A 19,163-nucleotide genomic window follows, 5' to 3' on the forward strand; every position below is an offset into this window, starting at 1 on the left:
TTTTTTCTGTAGTCTGCTTTAAAGGGCTGCTGTGGCACAAGAAAAATAGTAGGTTAGTGAGATTGCGATCAGTTTGTGAGCAGATAGATGAAATTAAAAATAAAAAGGCTAATGCGAATGTTATGTTCCTTCCTTGATACGTGATTCAGGCAGTTGACTACAGTTTTGGGTTATTTCAAATATGATAGTGTTGTGTTAGAGGTTTTCTAGTGATAACTAGTTGTTATTATGTTTTCCATTATGTTAGGATCAGTTTAGTTACTGATCATACTTTAATAAATCAAAAATTATAGTTTGAAAGGCATGCGTACCCTTAAATATTTTTCTCCTTTAAACTTTCTCCTGACTCAGTAAGCGAAGACCCTAGTGTTTACATATAAAATAAAGAATATTAACATCAGTTAGTGTAATTTCATGCTGATGGGGAAAAGGGTAGTGACATAGTGAAAAGTCTTAATAGATAACAGTGTATAAGAAGCGTGTATATATTTTGGTATATTTAGTAGCATGGATTGGATGAAGGAAGAGGAGTTATCTTCTGAAAAACAAATACAGTAGTGGTCATAATCAGTATGAGCTTACTTCAAATTGTTTTTTATATTTATAAATAGAAATATATCTTGTTGAAGTGTCAGTTTGCACGGCACAATTCATAATTTTTCATTCTACAATTATAATACTAATGATGAAATCTTATTAAAAATAAGAGAGTTGAACAGATGTTGTGGGTGAAGCCACTTCTTGGAACACCTGCGTCCTGTAGTGGTGCTGGGATCGAGTCCCGCCTCTGCTTCCTCCGACCAAGCTTTCGGCCGATGCTCGTGGGAGGCAGCAGATGATGGCCCAAGTACTTCGGTTCCTGTCTCTCCCTGGAGAAACCAGATTGAATAGACTTCATCCTGACGCAGCCCTGGCTGTTACAGGCATTTTGGGAATAACCAGCCAATGGAAGATCTCTCACTGTCTGTTCCCTGTCTCGGACACTCTGCCATCTGAATAAATAAATAAATCTTTTTTTTTTTTTAAAGGGTGGGTGGGGGGCCAGCGCCGTGACTCACTTGGTTAATCCTCCGCCTGCGGCGCTGGTATCCCATATAGGTGCCGGATTCTGTCCTGGTTGCTCCTCTTCCAGTCCAGCTCTCTGTTGTGGCCCAGAAAGGCAGTGGAGGATGGCCCAAGTGTTTGGGCCCTGCACCTGCATGGGAGACCAAAAGGAAACACCTGGCTCCTGGCTTCGGATCGGTGCAGCACCGGCTGTAGCGGCCATTTGGGGGGTGAACCAACGGAAAGAAGACCTTTCTGTCTGTCTGTCTCTCTCACTGTCTAACTCTGCCTGTCAAAAAAAAAAAAAAAAAAAAAAAAAGGGTGGGTGGGAGTTGTGACACTGTGGTGTTAAGCCACCTGCTTGCAATGCTAGCATGCCATATCAGAGTGCCAGTTTAACTCCTGGCTACACTGCTTGTGATTCAGCTCTCTGCTAATGTGGATGATGGCCCAAGTGCCTGAGTTCTTGTCATCAACGCAGGAGACCTGGATGGAGTGCCATGGTCCTGGCTTCAGCCTGGCCCAGCCCTAGCTGTTGTGGCCATTCGGGGAATGAACCAGTAGATGGAAAACCTCTCTCTGTCTCTGTGTATGTGTGCCTGCATGTATGTGTGTGTCTGTTACTCTGCCTTTCAGTGAACTAATTAGTTGAAAAGCTGGAGCACCGTCTAGTGTGGAGGAACATGGTGGGGACACCGTTTGGTTGTGCATGTGAAACATTTCCAGTTGCTCATGGCTTTTGGTAGCTTCTGATTTCCTAATATTGTCAAGATTCTATGTATTTCTTTAATTGTAGTTATTAGTAATTATGATGTGAAGTCTAATTTTCAGCTGCAATGTATGTTTTGCCTATAGTTTTTAGTATTATTGGCATACTTTACTCCATGGTCCAGAAACCTAAGAATAATCATATTTCCAAAACCTCTAGTAACTGTCTTACTGTCTTTTATGCCAAATAATTTTTTTTAAAAAAAAGATCCCAAAAAATCATTTTGTCCTTAATATTTAATTTTTTTTAAAGGCGCAGCCCTCCCTCCCCCCCAAGCACACACACAGATTGAGAGAGATTTTCCATCCACCGGGTCACTCCCCAAATGCCTATAACAGCAAGGGCTGAACGAAGCTGAAGCCAGGAGCCAAGAACTTTATCTGAGTCTCCCACGCGGATGGCAGGGGCCCAAGTACTTGAGCTACCACCTGCTGGCTTGCAAGGTGCACATGAAGCTGGACTGGACACAGAGGCAGGACTTGATCCCAGGCATTCCTCCGTGGGAGCAGAGTATCCCAAGTGAGGGACTTAACCTGCTCGCTGTTCCACAATGCCTGTCCTGTGGTATTCCTTTGAAGGAGAAAGCACTAGGTTTTTGTTGTTATTTGTTTTAAAGATTTATTTCATTTATTTGAAAGAGTTACAGAGAGAGGTAGAGATAGAGAGAGAGTTCTTCCATCCGCTGGTTCACTCCTCAGATGGCTGCAACGGCAGGAGCTGTGTGGATCTGAAGCCAGGAGCCAGGAGCTTCTTCTGGGTCTCCCACGTGGGTGCAGGGGCCCAAGGGCTTGGACCATATCTACTGCTTTCTCAGGCCATAGCAGAGAGCCTGATCAGAAGAGGAGCAGCGGGGACTAGAACTGGTGCTCATATGGCATGCTGGTGCTTCAGGCCAGGGCTTTAACCCGTGGTGCCACAGCGCTGGCCCCAACACTAGGTTTTATCTTAACTATTTATTAATTTTTTTATATTTTCTTAAGATTCAGAATATGTAATTTCTTTCATGAGAAAAATGTTTGGACATTGCCTCTCTGAAAAGCTAGCATGAATAAATGTATAGGGGCTGGCCTTGTGGTATAGGGGGTTAAGCCAGTGCCTGCAATGCCAGCACCCACACGGGTGCTGGCTCATGTCCTGATGCTCCACTTCCCATTCATTTCCTTGCTAATGTGCCTGGGCAAGCAGTGGAGGATGGCCCAAGTGCTTGGGTCCCTGCACCCATGTGGGAGACCTGGGAGAAGCTCCTGGCTCCTGGCTTTGATCTGGCCCAGCCCTGGTTGTTGGGATCATTTACGGAGTGAACAGTGGATGGAAGGTCTGTCTCTGTAACTCTACCTGTCAAATAAATAAATAATTAAAAAAAAAAAAAAGAATGTGTAATCTTTTGGGTACATTATCATCTTTATAAAATTCTTAAAATAGTACTATTTAAGTTTTTTTTTTAACTAAATCATTTTACTTATAAGATTAATTTAGTATTTAGTTCCTTTTTTTTTTTTTTTTTTTTTTGACAGGCAGAGTGGACAGTGAGAGATAGAGACAGAGAGAAAGGTCTTCCTTTGCCATTGGTTCACCCTCCAATGGCCACCGCGGCCAGCGTGCTGCGGCCAGCGCACTGCGCTGATCCGATGGCAGGAGCCAGGTGCTTCTCCTGGTCTCCCATCGGGTGCAGGGCCCAAGCACTTGGGCCATCCTCCACTGCACTCCCTGGCCACAGCAGAGAGCTGGCCTGGAAGAGGGGCAACCAGGACTAGAACCCGGTGTGCCAGCGCCGCTAGGCGGAGGATTAGCCTAGTGAGCCACGGCGCCGGCCAGTATTTAGTTTCAAGTGATACCAAAGTGTTTATTGTGTAATTTTTTTGAGATTTATTTTATTTATTTGAAAGGCAGAATTACAGAGAAGGAGAGGCAGAGAGAGAGGTCTTCCATTCATTGGTTCACTCCCCAAATGGCCAGCATGACCAGGGATAGAGCTTCTTCCTGGTCTCCTAGGTCTCCCACGTGGGTGCAGGGCCCAAGCACTGGGGCCATCCTCCACTACTTTCCCAGGCCATTATCAGAGGGCTGGATCAGAAGTTTAGCAGCTGGGACTCAGACAGGCACTGGTACGGGATGCCAGTGCTGCAGAGGTTTAACCTGCTGTGCCTCAGGGACAGCCTGCTGCTCCACCTCTGATCCAGCTCCCTGCTAACGTGCCTGGGAAAGTAGTATAAGGTGACCCAAGTCTTTGGGCCCCTGCACTCATATGGGAGACCTGTATGAGGATTCTGGCTTTGACTTGGCCCAGCCCAGGCCCATGCAGCCATTTGGGGAGTGAACCAGCGGATGGAAGATCTCTTTCTCTGTCTCTGTCTGTCTGTCTGTCTGTCTCTCTCTCTCTCTCCCTCTCCCTCCCACCCCCCCTCTAACTCTGCCTCTAATCAATTTTTTTTAAAAGATTTTATTTGTTTATTTGAGAGGTAGAGTTAGAGAGAGAGAGGGAGAGACAGATATCTTCCATCTGCTAGTTTACTCCCCAAAGGGCCGCAATGGCTGGAGCTGAGCTGATTCAAAGCCAGGATCCAGGAGCTTCTTCTGGGTCTCCCATGCGGGTGCAGGGCCCCAAGCACTTGGGCCATCCTCTGGTGCTTTCCCAGGCCAGAGCAGAGAGCTGGGACTAGAACTGGTACCCGTATGGGATGCTGGCACTGCAGGCAGAGGCTTAACCCACTACACCACAGTGCCGGCCCCACTAATGATTTTTATTTACCTGTTTCATTCAAGGACCTATGCTTGGAAAATACTGACATGTTCTTATCCTCTTCAACAATCCTAGCAACTTGAATTTTTATTTTTATTTTTATTTTATTTTTTATTTTTTTGGACAGGCAGAGTTAGACAGTGAGAGAGAGACAGAGACAAAGGTTTTCCTTTTTCTGTTGGTTCACCCCCCAAATGGCCACTACGGCCGGTGTGTTGCGCTGAACCAAAGCCAGGAGCCAGGTGCTTCCTCCTGTCTCCCATGCGAGTGCAGGGCCCAAGCACTTGGGCCATCCTCCATTGCACTCCCAGGCCACAGCAGAGAGCTGGACTGGAAGAGGAGCAACCGGGACAGAATCCAGCGCCCCATCTGGGACTAGAACCCAGGGTGCCGGCACCGCAGGCGGAGGATTAGCCAAGTGAGCTGCAGCGCCGTCCATTGGATTCTAATATATCTTGCATATTAACCTACTAGAAGAATCTTCTAAAATAATTTTTGATGTTAAACTGAAGTATAACTTGTTTTTCACTAAAATTAGTAAGTTCACGCTCCTCCACCTGCCGATCAGAACCTTCCACATCTGGCTTAGTATTCATCTCCTGGAAGGAGGCCGGTGTTTCCTCCGCTCTCTGCAGCCTCTGCTGTGCTGCTCCTTGTTCTTCCTTCACCCTCCGAGACTGCCGGGTGCTTTTCTCTGTCTTGCCAGTCCAAGCCTGCGTGTCCCAGTCACATCTGTCTTCCCGAGAATCTGCCTCACTCAGTGCCAGCTTGCTTTTTTTTTTTTTTTTCAAAGATTTTGTTCATTTTGAAAGTGAGAGTTACAGAGATAGAGGGTGAGATAGAGAGGGGGATCTAACATCCACTGGTTTACTTCCAAGATGGCCACAACAGCCAGCACTGGGCCAGGCCAAAGCCAGGAGCTGGGAACCCCATCTGGGTCTCCCACGTAGGTGACAGGCCCAAACACCTGGGCCGCCTTCACCATCCTTCCCAGGCCATCAGTAGGGGGCTGGATCGGAAGTGGAGCAGTCGGAACGTGAACCAGCGCCCATCTGGATGCCAGCGTTGCAGGCGGCAGCTTTACCTTCTGTACCACAACACTGGTTCCTCCAGCTCATTTTTGTCTTTGCCTTTCATTCATTTCTATAGAACTTCATCTGTATCACAAGATGAACACTTTTTATTTGCTGATTTGTTGCGCTTTAAATACTTGTTTTTTTCTTGAAAGTAGATGGTAATGTGACTTTGGCAGGACTTGATCTTTATGTACTGAAAGTTTATAATTTCACCTGTCTCTAGTTGCCCTGAGTTTAAAAATATTAGACATTTTCGTTAACACATAGTGTTGAAGGTTTGTGTTCACTTAATTTTCCTAGCTTATGCCAGGAGTGCTGTGAGATAACATAGATAAAACCTTACTTTTCATATTATTAGCAAATATCAAAAAAAAAAAAAGATTGCAAAGGGAACATAAAATGAAAATAGTCTCTGACCGTGGATCCCCTTGGCAACTGAGTGTCTGCTAGTCCAGCCTCAGGACTCCATCTTTAAGTCCTGTTGACAGGATTCTAAGCTTAATTCAGTCGTAATTCCCTAACTTACTCAGTAAGCAAATGGCTTCAGCCCTGTCTGCACACTGTGATCAGACACTGTTACCGGGACTCCTCCCATCAGAGATGTTGATATGATTATCAGGGTGATGATTTTTTTTTTTTTTTTTTTGCTGTTTTGCTTTTATATGTATGTATTTCCAGAATTTCAGTGCTATTATTGTCTATTATGGGACTAATAAATAGTTTTCTTGAAATCCTCAGGCTGAACCAAATGTTAGTATTCCTTTTTAGAATCATGTTTTCCTATCGTATGGAACTGTGTTCAGGTTTCTGTATCTGGGTGCTGGGCTCCTTGAGGTCCATGTCTTAGTGATGTTTTTGTCTCCAGTGCTTAGTACAGTATCCTACTCCTGTGTGAAGACCGAATGGTTAGTAAGTGAATGATGCTTACGGAAAGGGTAATCTAAACTAGATTATAAAGTAGACAGCATGGGGTTATTATAAGATAGAGTATCTTTTTTATTTTTATTTACTTTTTTAAAGATTTAAAGGCTGAGTCATGGAAGTGAGGGGAGAAAGAGACAGATCTTTCATCCGCTGTTTACTCCCCAAATGACTGCAGCAGCCCAGGCTGGGCCTGGAAGAAGCTGGAAGCCAGGAGCTTCATCTGGGTCTCCCAGACAGGTGCAGAGGCCCAAGCACGTGGGCCATTTTCTACTGCCTTCCAAGGCACATTAGCATGGAGCTGGATCAGAACTGGAGCAGCCGAGACTAGAACTGGTGCCCGTATGGAATGCCGGCACTGGAGCTTTACCCGCTGTGCCACAGTGTGAGCCCCTAAACTGGGAAATGGCCTAAGCAATCTCCATTCATTCCTCACCCCCCCCCCACTTCCTCCCTCCCTTCCTCCCTCTTTCCTCCCACCCTCCTTCCTTTCCTCCTTCTCTCCCTCCCTTCTCTCTCTCTTTTTCTTACAAGGTTTATATATTTTATTTTAAAGGAAGAGTTACAGAGAGAGTGGGAGAGACAGAGAGAGAGAGAGACCGTCCATCCGTTAGTTTGCTCCCCAAATGACTGCAGTGACCAGAGCAAGACTGATCAGGAGCCAGGAGCTTCTTCCAGGTGTCCTATGTGGGTGCAGGGGCCCAGGCACTTGGGACATCTTTTACTGCTTTCTCAGGCCATAGCAGAGAGCTGGATCAGAAGAGGAGCAGCGGGGACTAGAACCAGTGCCTATATGGGATGCTGGTGCTGCAGGCAGAAGCTTAACATGCTACACCTGGCCGGTGCCGCGGCTCAGTAGGCTAATCCTCCGCCTGCAGCGCCGGCACCTCGGGTTCTAGCCCCGGTTGGGGCGCCAGATTCTGTCCCGGTTGCTCCTCTTCCAGTCCATCTCTCTGCTGTGGCCCCGGGAAGTCAGTGGAGGATGGCCCAAGTGCTTGGGCCCTGCACTCACATGGGAGACAAGGAGGAAGCACTTGGCTCCTGGCTTTGGTTCAGCGCAACACACCGGCCGTAGTGGCCATTTGGGGGGTGAACCAATGGAAGGAAGACCTTTGTCTCTGTCTCTAACTTTGCCTGTCAAAAAAAAAAAAAAAAAAAAAACTACACCACAGTGTGGGCCCCACATTAGCATATTAACCACATTAGCAAGATTTTTTTAAAATGTCAATTAAAAATTTCTATGAAGAATCTTATTCTGTAAATACAATTAACAAATTGTTTTAAAACTAAAATAATTTCATTATTTCTTTCCTTTTTTTTTTTTTTTTAATTCGCGTTTATTTGAGAGATACAGAGAAAGAGAGAGAGCTTCCATCTGCTGAGTCACCCTCCAAATGCCTGCAACAGCTAGGGCTGGACCAGTCCAAAGCCAGGAACTGAAAACTCAATCCAGATCTTCCTACATCGGTGACAAGTACCCAACCACTTGAGCTGTCACCTGCTACCTCGTAGAGTGTGCATTAGCAGGAAGCTGGATTTGGAAGTAGAGCTGGGACTCGGGCACTGTGATGTGAATGTGGGCAGTCTTAACAGTGTTTTAACTGCTCGGCCAAAGGCCTGCTTGTGTTGCGTTTTTGGTAAAGAACAGAACTTATGAAAATTCTTATTCTTAGATAATTGTGAATATTTTTTAGTAGTGTACTAATAGTGTTACTTAGTTTTTAAAATTATTAGTCTAGAAGCCGGCACCGTGGCTCAATAGGCTAATCCTCCACCTTGCGGCGCCGGCACACCGGGTTCTAGTCCTGGTTGGGGCGCCGGATTCTGTCCCGGTTGCCCCTCTTCCAGGCCAGCTCTCTGCTGTGGCCAGGGAGTGCAGTGGAGGATGGCCCAGGTGCTTGGGCCCTGCACCCCATGGGAGACCAGGAAAAGTACCTGGATCCTGGCTCCTGCCATCGGATCAGCGCGGTGCGCCGGCTGCAGCGGCGGCCATTGGAGGGTGAACCAACGGCAAAGGAAGACCTTTCTCTCTCTGTCTCTCTCTCTCACTGTCCACCCTGCCTGTCAAAAAAAAAAAAAAATTATTAGTCTAGAAAGTATTCAATTAAACAGATTTAATGTCTGTGGAGTGTTGGTTTATGGAACAGGTGGATTCTGTGACTAGTGTGCCGCCCTGGACTAGGAGAAGTAGCGAGTGCGATGGTCAGCTTTATGCATACAGCACTTCCCTCAGCAGGGACAAGCTGTCTGTCTCACGTGCATGCATTGAGTTCACAGGTTATGAGTTAACAGCCCTTTTCATGCTTTAGTAAATAGTTCATAATTATACACTAATACAAGGTGAAGTAAGGAAAGTTCAACACCTGGGAAATGGAGGGTGATTTTAAAAATCGAAGTTAGAGAGCTCTTGTTTGAAAGAGGGGGATATAGGGTAGTGATATAAATTCCTACCTCTTAAAACTGAGTTGATTTAGAACTCAAATCGTGTGCTTAGCAGACAGCAAGACCATATCACTGAACTCTAGACCTGGTTCTACCCCAGGTTGTCCATCTGAGTTTGTCTAGCTAAATTTTTTTTATCATGGAAATATGAGTCATTATGTCAGTAGGACAGTATTCTGGAGATCTTTGTCATGGAATGTAAAGTATCCAGTCTTTTCTATGAATCTTCACAGTAAAGGAGTAATAATAGTTACCATTAACTGGAAGATTACTCTGCCAGTCATTAAGCCAGAGGTTTCTAAACTTTATTGTTTTGTGGCACCCTTAGTGTCTCATTAAATTTTTCCTGGTATGCTGATGAACCAATACCTAATAGCTCGGATAATTACACGGTTAGGTCTAAACAATAAATATTTATGTCCTAACAACTTTAGTAGCTGCTTGAAAAAGTAATGCATATGAATTTAAAGTAATGCATTCCCCCCAAAAATAAAGTAATTCATTTCCTTTTTAACTAACCGTAGTTATTTATTAGAGGAACGTGTGTTATTGTTGAGTACTGAGCAACTTTTCAAACCTTGGAATCAAATGGAACACTGCTACCCTCATTCCCTGTTTGACATTGGTTTTTGAGTGATTTTTTTTAGTTAATTAAAATATGCTAATTAATCAGTTTGAAAGGCAGAGTGACAGAGAGGAGAGACAAAATATCTTCCATCTACTGATTCACTGTCAAATACTTCCAATAGCCATAGCTAGGCCAGACCACAGCTAGGAGCCAGGTGCTCCGTCTGGGTCTCCCACCTGAGTGGCAAGAACCGAGGTACTTAGGCCATCATTGATGCCTCAGGCATATTAGGAAGCTGGTTCAAAAATGCATAGAGGCTGTGACTCGAACCAGGCACTTGCATGTGGGACACAGGGGTCCCAAGTGACAACTTAACCCAGTGTGTCACAATACCTGCCTTGTATTTGCTTTTTATCGCAGTAGTCACCAAAAGCCTAGCTTCACAAAGAAGTGTTGTCAGAGGAATCTGCTGCAATCTGAGGTTAAAGTTCTGAACTACCTCAGGATCAGTTTGGCTAGCATCCAGCTTATATTGGGAATCCCTGTGTTTCCTTTAATTTAGTATTTGGGTTCCTTGGAGAATTCGCTGCAGTGCCCCAGGGCATCTGAATATACAGTTCGGACTGTGGCATGTGACTTGCTTTTTTCAGTTGTGTGGCTTCTGCTTTTATCTACATTTTGCTGATGTGGAGATTGAGACTTGGAAAGATTAAATAACTGCTCCAGTGACGCAGTCCTTCTGTTTGACATTTTTCTTGCTCTTGAGGGTGGTGGCTGTTATTTTTGGAGGTGAGAGATGTAGAACAAAAAGGAAGGAAAGCCAACAGAAGAGTTTAAAGAGTAAAATTGGTAGCATATTTTAATGACAGAACTGTTAAAATTGTGTTTTTGCCTTCAAAGCATTAATATAGGAGAAACAGAACTTAACTTACAATAATGTCATTAAAAACATGAAATTTCTTTGCTGGATCAAATTAAATGTCAGGTTCTAGAATTTTAGATGCCAAGCGTAGTAGGTGGTAATGACAACCAGTGTGGATAGTTTTTTTTTTTTAATTGCCAAATGTTGTCAGTATGATTGCCCTTTAGACAAATTGCAGTATCCTGTCTCTTTTTAACAAAAATTCGCAAGTTGAAGGAAGAAGTGACTTTCTATGGTTGACTTTTTCAGCACAGAAATGATGAAATTCAGACTTGTTATCTATCACTGTATGTTAGGGTTGCGAAAATTCATTTTCTTTTTAATTTTTGGAATGTACATATTTAATAGAAAGTCAACAGCAATTTAAACCTCTCATTTCTCTTAAAATCTAATCAACCCAGCTCTTCTACCTTCTCAGTAGTAGTCATACCTTCCTAACATAGGAATAAACCAGTAGTTCCTAAGTGCTTTCACTTTTTTACCAGTTTATTTTGCTTTGAGGAAATAAAAGGAAAAAGCAGAAATTCTCACAGTGATCAGAAAAGATTCTAAAAGGTGATTTTTTTAATGTGATTTCATTCTATCAATTGTTCTAATTAGTCTTATAAAAATGTACCTAGTCTAGGACTATGGCAGGATTTTTACTTTATTTATTTTAAAGATTTATTTATTTTATTTGAGAGGCAGAGTTACAGACAGAGACAGGGACAGAGAGGGATCTTTCATCTGCTGGCTTACTCCCAAAATGACCACAACAGTTGGAGCTAGGCCTGTCCTAAGGCAGGAGCCAGGAGCTTCCTTGGGGTCTCCCACATGGGTGCAGGGGCCCTAGCACCTGGGCCATCTCGGCTGCTCTCTCAGGCATATCAGCAGGGAGCAGGATTGGAAGTGGAGCATCAGGGACTTGAACCAGCACCCCTATGGAATCCTGGCACTACAGGCGGAAGCTTAACCAACTATGCCACAGCGCTGGCCCCTCTTTTTTTTTTTTTTTTTTTTTAAGATTTATTTATTTGAAAGGCAGAGATAGAGAGAGAGCAAAAAAGAAAGAGATCATCCATCCACTGGTTCACTCCCCAAATGGCCACAATGGCCAGGGCTGGGCCAAGCTAAAGCCAGGAGCCAAGAGCTTCTTCTGGGCCTCCCACATGGGTTCAGGAGCCCAAAGTATTAGGCCATCTTCTGCTGCTTTCCCAGGCATGTTAGCAGGGAGCCGGATTGGAAGCAGAGCAGCTGGGACTTGAACCAGCACCCATATGAGATGCCAGCATTGCTGGTGGCAGCTTAACTCATTAGGCCACAGCACTGGCCCAGATTTTTACTTCTGACCATGATGGAGTAGCAGGAACTTGATTCACCCTCCTTCAATAATAACAACAAGAAAATGGATAAAATATATTGAATGGTTTTCAGATATTGAACTATAGGCAGTACAAGATGCTGACCCGGGAGAAGAAGGGAAACAAACAAGGTGGGCTTACCATTGCTTACTGACTGGAGAGCTTCCAAACCAGTGCAGCAGAGAAGTGCCCAAAGACTAGCAGGCTCCTTGAGTTCAGGAGACAGAGTGGAGGCTGAGAGCCCAAGGCAGCTGGCATCCTCAGGGCTGAGTACCAGAGCGGAGATACGTACACAGACGGCTCCAGAGGTTTATGACGGGCTCTGCCTGAGACGTCAGCTGAGTACTGCTCAGTGCCAGTGTGTGAGGAAAGAATCACCCAAAAAGGAGCAGTTAGAAAAATTTCTGGAGCTCACAGGACTGGAAGCAGTTCATACCAAATAGCCAGAGTGGAAAGATCTTGTAATGGAGGATTGGGTTGAGTATCAAAAGGGTGTAGTACTTCAGTATCGGGGCAGAGCAGCCCTGGAGGAAATACCTCTGTGGTCCCGTCTAACCAAGTGTCAGGACCCAAGGCGGGAGGCTGGGGCGGCTTTGCAGTGAGTTAAACCGCCACTTGGGGCGTCCTCATTCCCCATCAGAGTGCTAGTTTGAGTCCCAGCTACTTGGCTTCCTATCCAACTTCCTGCTAGGGCACCTGGAGAGGCAATGGAAGATGGCTCAAGTACTTCAGCCACTGCCACCATATGGAGGACCTGGATGGAGTTCCTGGCTCCTGCTTTGTTTGGTCAGGCTGTCTAGCTGTGGTGGGGAGTGAACCAACAGATGGACGATTTCTCTTTCTCTCTACATTTCAAGTATATTAAAGTAAATAAACAAAAGAAAGAGAGACCCAAATGGATCTTGTCTCCAGATAACTGTATCTCAGAACAAAGCTTAAGGTTATTAATAGGAATACAAGTATCCGTCTGTCTGTACACACAGACATGGGAATGGCAGAAAGTGTGTGGGAAATGTACATCTCTTTTCATTCCATTTTTGCTCAGACTTTTTTGATGTATTTGTGTGTGTGTGTGTATGTGCATGTGCATTCAATACTGTAAAATTCTCAATTTAAAAATAGTGTGTAAGGGTGTGTATTTGGCCTAGCAGTTACCAGTAGGGCTGCCGATTGCCTGGGTGTAGTTACCTGCTAATAAAGACTGGGAGGCAGCAGGTGATGGCTTACGTGATGGGGCCCATGGGGCCAATGTTGTACAGTGGGTCAGCCACCTCCTGTGACGCTGGCTTCCCATTTGGGAACCATTTCAGGTCTCAGCTGCTCCACTTCTGATCCAGCTCCCTGCTAATGCACCTGGGAAAACAGTGGAAGATGGCCCAAGTGCTTGGGCCCCTGCCACCCATGTAGGAGACCCAGAGGGATTCCAGGCTCCTGGCTTCAGCCTGGAGCTGTTGCCGTAATTTGGGGGAGTGAACTAGTAGATGGAAGATGTCTCTCTGTGTCTGTCTGTCTCTTGTCTCTCTGTGTCTGTCTGTCTCTCTGTCTGCCTTTGAAATAAATAATTTTTTTTTAAAACCACCTATATGGGAGGTTTGGATTGAGTTCCTGGCTCCTAACATTGATCAGGGCCAGCTCTAGCCATAGTAGGCATTTGGGGGAGTGAACCAGTAGATGAGAGCTCTCTGTCCCTCCCTCTATCTCAGAAAAGCCAACAACGACAAAAAAAACATAAATGCAAAGAAGAAGGAAATATACCTTATAATGAAGGAAAAAGCCAATCTATAAAAACAGATGCTAAAATTAATAAAGGACTTTCAAATAGTGGTTATAAAAATTCTCCAGATGTTTAAGATATAGGGGATAGAATGATCAGGTTAAAGAGATGTGAAAAATGTGAACCCAAATCACATTACTAGGAATGAAAATGACAGTGTTTGTAATAAAAAATTACACTAATAGGGATTACTAGATTTGAACTGCAGAAGAAATAATTGGCAAATTTGAAGATCTAGTAATAGAAATTATCCAAAATGAAATATACAGAGGAAAAAAAGGCTAAAATAAATAAACAGAGCATGAGAATTTTGGAACAATTTCAAGTGATTTATATATTCATGTATAGAATTCCAGGAGGAAGCAAGTGAGGAAGAAAAAAATGTTTGAAGAAATAATACCTGACAGTTTTCCAAACTTGCTGAAAATTTTATGTCCTTAGATCCATGAAACTAAATGAACCCCAAGCAGGGGAAACATGCAAAAAAAAAAAAAAAAAAAAAGCTGTACACAAATACATAGCCAAATTCTGTTGACCTATATACAGAGAAAATAGATTTTTTAAAAAGACTTATTTCCTTGAAAGGCAGTTATAGAGTAGGGGAAACTTTTATTTATGATTTATTTATTTATTTGTTTTTTAATTTGAAAGGCAGAGATGCAGAGAGAGAAGGAGAGAGAGAGATCTTCTATCCACTGGACTAGGCCGAAGGTGGACCAGGCCGAAGATGGGAGCCGGGAGCTTCTTTGTGGTCTCCCACGAGAGTGCAGGGTCCCAAGCACTTGGGCCATCTTCCCCTACTTGCCTAGGTGCATTAGTAGGGAGCTGCATCAGAAGTGGAGCATCCAGGACTTGAAGTGGTGCCCATTTGGGTTGCTGGACTGCAGGCAGCATCTTAACCTTCTGTGCCACAGCACTGGTCTCAGTAGAGAAAATCTTAAAAGGGAGTCATGGAAAAAGAGATAGATATGTACAAAGTAAAGGTAAGACTGATAGTAAACTTTCTGTTAGAAGAAATCCAAGCAGAGGACACGGGGCAACATCTATACTGTAAAGGAAAAAAACCTGTCATCTACCTGGTGTTATATACTAAATCACAAATGAAGGTGCAAAGACTTTTCAGACATTAAAAAACTGAAAAATATATGAGATAATTATAATAGGTAGTAGTTAATAGTACTGCTCTTCTTTGGATCCAGCACCAACATTTTCAGAAATTGTAAGGTGATAAAAGTCTGAATTAGTGAAAAAGTTTTTTAAGATTTATATATTTATTTGAAAGTCAGTTACAGAAAGAGAGAGATGGAAATCTTCCATCCTCAGGTTCATTCCTCAGATGGCTGCACAAAGGGCAGGGCTAAGCCAGGCTGGAGCCAGGAGCCAGGAGCTTCCTCCGGGTCTTCATGTAGGTAGCAGGGGCCCAAGCACTGAGGCCATTAGCAGGAAGCTCAATAGGGAGTGGAGCAGCCAGGTTTCGAATTCGTCCCCATAGAGGATGCTGGCATCACACAGTAGCTTTACCTGCTACACCACAACACTGGCCCCTGAATTGGTGAAATTTTAAAAGAAACAAAGAGTAAAAGAAGCAATAAATAGAATGGAATTAGTACATTTGGTTTGTCTTGTAATTGCCCTACCAAAAGAAGGTATAGCTTTTAAAATTGAGTGTTATGTTTTTACTGGTGACAGTTTTAATTTGTTTGAGTTTTTTTAATCCTTAAAAATTACTTGTTTTCATTTGATTTGAAAGAGAGATCTTCCGTCTGCTGGTTCACTCCCCTAGACGCCTGTCATAGCTGAGACTGGGCCAGGCCAAAGCCAGGAACAGGTGACAGGAACGCAGGTGTGTGAGCCATCATTTGCTGCCTCCCAGGATGCACATTAGCAGGAAGCAGGGTTGGCAGAAGCCAGGACTCGAACCAGGCACTGCAATATGGGATGTGGGCTTCCCAAGAGGCAGCTTACCTGCTGTGCAAATGCCTGTCCTGAGTTTTTTTAAATAGTTAGTATTTGTTTTATGTTTTTCTGGCTATGAGTGAAAAGATAAAAATACTTACTATCTCTAACATGTTTTTTAAATATGTTTATTCTCTTTTCCATTTTTATGGTCTTACATAAATTTTTATAAATAGAAAATGTTTACTTATATTAACTAGCATTTACCAATAGATATTTATTATGGGTTGTGTTTTATTCTGTTCAGTAGTAGACTGTAGGATTGCTATAGTTTGTGGAATGCCTTCCTGAAATGTAGGTATGCAAAATCTTTTTATATCCTATTGATCTTGTGTAAAGTATAGGCAGGTTGAATCTTATAATTAAATGAATTCCTAGCTGGTTATACATTAGTATTTATTATTTTGTCTCTCTTTGGTGAACCCTGGACAGATGTCTTTGGCCCACTCTATTTAACAGTTTCTTCACTCTGTTTGGGAATGGGATAGAAAGTATAGTATTCTGATTTGTAGTTATTACAAAGCTATGTGGGATTGATACAGAACTGGATAGAATAATTATGTTGGATAACACAATTGAGATTCAGCTGTATCAGTTTGAGATAATAGATTAGAATCCACAAAATGAAAGTGTACTTCTTGCACTGGAATAAATTGTTTATTCCTGAACCAACTGCTGTGGCTGTTCGCATATCATGTCATTTGAGTCAGACGGATCACTGGTAAAAGAAAGTAGGAATTAATGATCATCTAAGTTCTTTTAGAAAGGTTAAAATGCATAGTGTCGTGATGGTTGTGTTGACTACTGCTTAACCTCAAACTGACTCTTCCTTTGGTCTTTTTTTTTTTTTTAAGATTTATTTATTTACTTGAAAGTCAGAGTTACACAGAGAGAAGGAGAGGCAGAGAGAAAGAGAGAGAGAGAGAGAGAGATGTCTTCCATCCGCTGGTTCAGTCTCCAGTCGGCTGCAACAGCCAGAGCTGTGCTGATCTGAAGCCAGGAGCCAGGAGCTTCTTCTGGGTCTCCCATGAGGGTGCAGGGGCCCAAGGACTTGGGCCATCGTCTACTGCTTTCCCAGGCCATAGCAGAGAGCTGGATCAGAAGTGGAGCAGCCAGGACTCAAACGCACCCATATGGGATGCTGGCCCTGTAGGTGGTAGCTTTACCTGCTACGCCACAGCGCTGCCCCACTTTGGTCTTTCTTATCTTAATGTATTGCACTCTGTGCACACAGTGTTTCAACCAGAATTCAAGAATCATCCTCTGTATTTCGTCCTCTCTTTTATCATATATTTGCTCCATTGCCAATTCCAGTCAACTTTTAATCTCTTAATTTCATTGAGAATCCATGCACTTCAAACCATTTTAGCTGGTTCATTCCCAGTCAAGCTGCTGTCATCTCTTACATGGACCATTAAACTCGGTTCCTTAAATCTCCCTGCATTCCCTAGCCGTTCTCACTGCCCCCACAAACAAAAAAAACACAGTTTAGATTGTTGTTCTCTTACTTTATATTCTTCAGTAAATCTACACTCTTTAAGATGGCCTACAATAAAATCAGAGTCTCTGCCTATGTCTTTACTTTTTTTTTTTTTTTATAAAGATGTATTTATTTACTTGAAAGTCAGAGTTACACAGAGAGAAAAGGAGAGGCAGAGAGACAGAGAGGTCTCCATCCGCTGGTTCACTCCCCAGTTGGCTGCAACGGCCAGAGCTGAGCCAATCTGAAGTCAGGAGCTAGGAGCTTTGTCTGGGTCTCCCACGTGGGGGCAGGGGCCTAAGGACTTGGTTCATCTTCTAGTGCTTTCCCAGGCCATAGCAGAGAGATGGATAGAAAGTGGAGCAGCCTGGACTCAAACCGGAGCCCATATGGGATGCCGGCACTGCAGGCGGTGGCTTACCCACTATGCCACAGCACTGGCCCTCGTCTTTACCTATATACTACTTTGCCTCTTAGTTTCTGTGTTCCAGCCACATTGGCCTCCTTTTAATTATGAATGTAGCAAATTCTTTCTGTTCTCATGGTCTTCACATATGCTATTCCTTCTTAAATTTTAACTTTTTTATAACAAACTTAATGAAAGCACATGTAAAACAGCAAATAAATTGTAAATGCCTAGCTTGATGAGCCTGTCCATATTGGCAGCCCTAGGTTGAGAAATAGAACACTGTAACTAGCTCTCCAGCAGATCCCATACTTCTTCCTAGTTCTCTCCATTGTGACCTACAAAATAATCACTTTCCTGGTTTCTTACATCATAGATGTATTTTTTGTTTTACAGTTTAACCTAAATGGAATCATTCAGTATGTATTCTTTTGTATTCAGCTTCTTTCACTCAGTATTAATATGGAAAATCTTCCATATTTTAGCAAATGCCTATAGTTTTCTCATTTTTGTTGCTGTAGGTATTCCATTACATTTATAGCCTGCTATTAAAGTAAGTGTTCGCACAACAGCTTATTTCCAGTGTTTGCTATTATGATTGACACCAGTATTAATATCCTTGTGCATGACTTGTGATGCACGTATGTACACATTTCTGTTAAATAGATCTGTCAAAATGGAATTGCAGAGTCATCTGGTATATGTATGTTGATATTTTTATCTATACTTTTTTTCCCCAAGATTTATTTATTTTGCATTTATTTATTCAAAAGACAGAGTTACAGAGAGGAAGAGGCAGAGAGAGAGAGGTCTTCTATCCACTAGTTCACTCCCCAAATGACCGCAACAGCTAGAGATGGGCCGATCTGAAGCCAGAAGCCAGGAACTTCTAGGTCTCCTTTGTGGGTGCAGGGACCAAGGACTTGTACCATTTTCCACTGCTTTTCCAGGCACATCAGCAGGGAGCTGGATCAGAAGTGGAGCAGGTGGGACTTGAACTGGCACCCATATGGAAGTGCTGGCGGCGGCTTTACCTGCTTTGCCATAGTGCCAGCTCCACCTCTACTTTTCCTTTGGACAGATTCCTGTTTCAGTGTAAAGGGCGCTTCCTCAGTCAGGCTTATTCTAACCACAGCAGTCTTACCCCAACAAACCCTTTTAATCAAGTCCTCCTGTTGCAGCTCACTGGAACTCTGTCATAGTACTTACTGTATTTATACTTCTGTATTTGTATGATTATAAAGTGCTTTTCTTTCTCATCTGACTCCTCAGAAGGTGTCAGGCTACCGACTGTTTTTTTTTTCCTAGAATCTTACTAGGGTTCTAGTACATGATAGACACTTAGTAAATACTTGCTGTGAAAGACTGAAAACTTATTTTTTCAGAAATCCTACCCAAATTAGATGTATAGTTTATATAGACTATGAATTTGGATAGTTCATTACCTTTCTAGTGGGATCTTAATTATACAAGGAAAATACTTACCTTTTAAAATATTTTCCTGTTATGTATGATTACTTGGAAAGAAGCTTTATTGCCAGGTAGTTTTATGATTTTGGATACATTTCCTGACATCCTGTCATTTTCTTCTGAAAATGAGAAGCTTGCCTATCAGGTCTTCAGCATCCTCTGCACTGGAGGTTCTTTGGTTCTATACCAAAGTGCTGGCTGTATGCAAATAAGCTGGCCACAAACTGCCCTGCGTGTAACCACAGGCAAATTGTG

At 43.3% G+C, this 19,163-nt stretch overlaps 1 protein-coding gene across 32 annotated transcripts in view; it reads left to right on the forward strand.

The window, feature by feature from the left end:
• Positions 1–19,163, forward strand: part of SYNJ1 (synaptojanin 1) — a 105,860-nt gene that overhangs the window by 1,678 nt on the left and 85,019 nt on the right.

This window comes from Oryctolagus cuniculus, chromosome 4 (assembly GCF_964237555.1).
Source record: "Oryctolagus cuniculus chromosome 4, mOryCun1.1, whole genome shotgun sequence".
Taxonomy (NCBI): Eukaryota; Metazoa; Chordata; class Mammalia; order Lagomorpha; family Leporidae; genus Oryctolagus; species Oryctolagus cuniculus.